The sequence below is a fragment of the Triticum urartu genome, chromosome 2A (assembly GCF_056163025.1).
Source record: "Triticum urartu cultivar PI428250 chromosome 2A, HENAU_Tu73, whole genome shotgun sequence".
Lineage (NCBI taxonomy): Eukaryota > Viridiplantae > Streptophyta > Magnoliopsida > Poales > Poaceae > Triticum > Triticum urartu.
Window position 1 is genome coordinate 608,765,518 of NC_141874.1, and position 3,816 is coordinate 608,769,333.

Consider the following 3,816-nt stretch of genomic DNA (forward strand, 5'->3'; position numbering starts at 1 on the left):
TACTATGGAAGGATCAAGGAGATCTGGGAGCTGAGCTACGCTGGAGAGAAGGTCCCGATGTTCCGTGTCAGATGGGCCAAGAGCGTCCTAAAAGAAGACCGGTATTTCACCACCATGGTTATACCCGAAGCCAAATCCAAGACCGTGGGCGCAAACGTCACCGCGAAAAATGAGCCATGGGTACTGGCTTCCCAAGTGGACCAATGCTTCTTCATTACCGACCCGTCAAAGCCCAGTCGTGTTGTCGTGAGGAGAGGCAAAAGGAAGATCATCGGAATGGATGGAGTAGCCAATGAGCAAGACTTTGACAAGTACGGCGACCCGAATATCGAACATGACGACGACGATGAAGTAGCAGCACACACCACAAGAAGAAGCAGGACCACCCTACCTAAAGGACGTTCGTTCCATAGAAGAACTCCATTTGTGAAAAAGAAGGGCAAGAAGATTGTGAACAGATAGCTAGCTAAGATCGATTGTATTTAAATCGTAGTCTTCATTTCTCGATTGTATTTCATGGGCACTTTTTGATATCATGAATATTTTTAAATTTCACGGGCACTTTTTGAATTCATGAGGACACTCGATCTCGATCCCCCTCCACCGCCGCCGATGAGCACCCGGCCCCCCGCACCCTCCCCCGCTCCACCGCCGCCAACGGGCACCCCCCACACCCTCCCCCGCTCCGCCGCCGCAAACGGGCACCCCCCGCACCCTCCCTCGCTCCACCGCCGCCGCCGATGATATTTTCAAGTAACAAATTTGAACATATTTTTAAAAAAATTATTACTGTTTTTATAAAAAAATATTACTGTTATGATTTAAACAAGTTTGAACATATTTAAACACAAATAAATATCAAAAAACATTTAAAATGCAAAAAAAATATTGCGGAGCCTGGGAATCAAACCCAGGACCCCCTGGTGTGTGTGATGCGTGCTGACCAGTTGGGCTAGTGGGCGGGTTCTGATGTGGATTGGGTTAGGTGCAATATAACCTGTGCTCGAACTGTAATAAAAAAACATTCTAATGGCGCACCGCTGCGGGGTGCGCCATTTCTATCTAAAAAAAGATTTCTAATGGCGCACCGAGGTGTGGTGCGCCATTAGTAAGCTTCCCCCTAGCTATCCTCCCTCTCCCTCGCCAGATCCCCTTCGACCCTCTCTCCCTCGCCACCAGATCCACCCGCGCGCTGCCCCGACCCACGACGTCGCCGCCCCGACCCTCACCGCACTCCACCCCCGCCGCCCCCGCGCCCCCACCCCCGCCGCCCTGACCCTCGCCGGACTCCACACCCCCGCCGCCTCCAGAGAGACCACCCCTCGCCCGATTCCCCCTCTTTCCCCATCGAGCCGCCTCCTCCTCGGCTCGTACTCGAGCGCGAGAGCTCGTGCGGTGACCGCGCTCGCCGTCGTCATTGTCGCGGCCATCGTCATCCCCATGCCAAGATAGTGTGTCCCCCGGCTTCACCGTCGTCTTCCACGTCGTCTACAAGTCTAGATCGAGCCAGGGCACCACCGAACGACGGGATCGAGATCGTCTTCTTCCTTCTGCCGTCGTCGATTTCGCCTCGATCCGCGCCGCCTCGACCGCCCCCGACCTCGCCGAGTTCGCCTACGCCCCCCCCCCCCCCCTGTGAGCCCATCCGTCGATCCCCTTCTTCCTTCACGTGGATCCATCGCCGTAGACGCTGCTGCCCGCTAGACCCGAGCTCGCTCCGCCCCCGCGCCCTCTAGCCGCTTCGCCCGCATCCTCCTACAGTCACCTGCGCCCGTCACCTCTGCTGCTCTATTGCCGCCGCCTGTTGCTAGCTGCACCGCGGCCGCTGCTTGCTAATGTTGCTAGCGCTGCAGCTACTGGCGGTCATGGCCATGGCCATGGCCATGTGCTTTGTGTGCGTGTGTGTACAAAGCCGTATGGACTTTGTGTGCGTGTGTGTACAAAGCCTGTATTGATGATGCTAAACAGAGATAGGAGTAGTAGTGGTGGCCATCTAGTTGGACTACTACTGCTAGGACTTGCTCCAGATTTTAGGATTTCTTTTCTTTTAGGATTAATTTTCTTCTAGGACTAGGTTTTTATTATTTTTCTGTTGTGATTGTTTTTTGAGCTCTTTCTTTTTCATTTCCTACTATCCTTATCCTAATTATCTTAAATTGTTATGATGTGTGTAACAGGATTAGATCTTGGATTTGCTAGTGGACTTTTGGAGTTTCTTAGCCAGCTTGGTGACTCCATATTTTTCACTATTTCAGCAAGTCTTTTGTAAGCATTAAACTTTTAGCACTACATTTCTATCTTATGTGTACATCTGTCTGCTTCCAATTGCTATATATGTATTGTTGTCACTAAAAATGATGAAGCTCCTGTCAATTGCTATACATATATATGTGTATGATGATCCTCCTTTCCTGCAGTAGTATAACTAGGATATAAAGCACATTGAACTAACAATCTTGTATGGTGCCTAAACTACAATGATTCAGGAACATCAGATGACATAGCATGTCGATATTGACATAGGATGAGTAGATTAATATGTGAGCCAAAAGTGATGGACAAACCTCATGCTAGGAATTCTCGAGGGTTGCAGTACATGGAATGCATTTGCAAATGCAGCCAAAACCTGATATATACCAAAAAAATTGTATAGAAATATGCTGAATTTTCTGCTCTGATTGTTGCTCAAAGAAATTTAGCAAAAAAATGGGGTCCTAGGAGACGCCGCTGCTGCTTGAGGCCCTTGAGAGGCCCTTCGTGTTGTGATGATTTTGCAGGTACCCCGAGAGGCCCTTGAGTTTGCCGGAATGTCGATTAACTTCCGTTCCGGCAAATTCAGGTACTCCATATGTCCTATTTTCAGCAAAGGTCATGCTGAAATTTTTTCCATGAATTTTATCATGACTTTGCTAAAAATCGGACATATGAGGTACTTGCTACTAATGCATGGGCCGGGGTATCTTAGTACTTAATTAAGTAGGATCAACTGCCCCTTTATTCTTGCTGCATTAAACCATAGGTGGCAATAGAGCCAAGTGATTAGGCCCAACTTAGAAATTCTCCTCAGCATCAATAAACCCTAGATGATAAACTCAACGTAGGTGGCAATAGAGCCAACTGATTAGTGCCAAGTGATTAGGCCCAACCTAGGGTGCCTCGGCATTGACAAACCCTAAATGATGAAAACTTAGCATTTAGGGTGCCTCGGCATCGACAAACCCTAAATGATGAAACCTTGGCTTTTAGGGTGCCTCGGTGTCGATGAGAACCTAAATGATGTACGCTTAGGCTTTTAGGGTGCCTCGGCGTCGACAAACCCTAAATGATAAAAGCTTAGCTTTTAGGATGCCTCGGTGTCGACAAACCCTAAATGATGAGACCATGATCTTGTTCCTTGACAATAACCAACTTTTTGACCAAACTTTTTTCCTATTTAGAGCGAAACATGGCCCACAACGATGAGGCCGGCGGTTCGGGCGGCAAGCAATTCTGGGAGCTGTCCTAGGAGTTGGAGGAAGAACCTCACCGCTATGAGGACGCCGCGAAAGACACCGATCCTGACTACACAACCCCTAGTGGTGTCGAGGATGACACCACTGATGATGGCGCCGTGGATGCCACCACTGATGATGGCGGCGCACGCACAGATGGCAGCCAACCAAAGAGGCAATGGAAGGACCGGCGCCCGAACGTGCTCGGCACCGTCAGGGAGGAATTTACTGAAGTGAACTCCGACGGGCATACGATGGTGCCCAAACACGTAGTCAAGGGGTACTCGATTCAGCTCGGGTGCATTCTCCGGAGCACCGCCTCGAT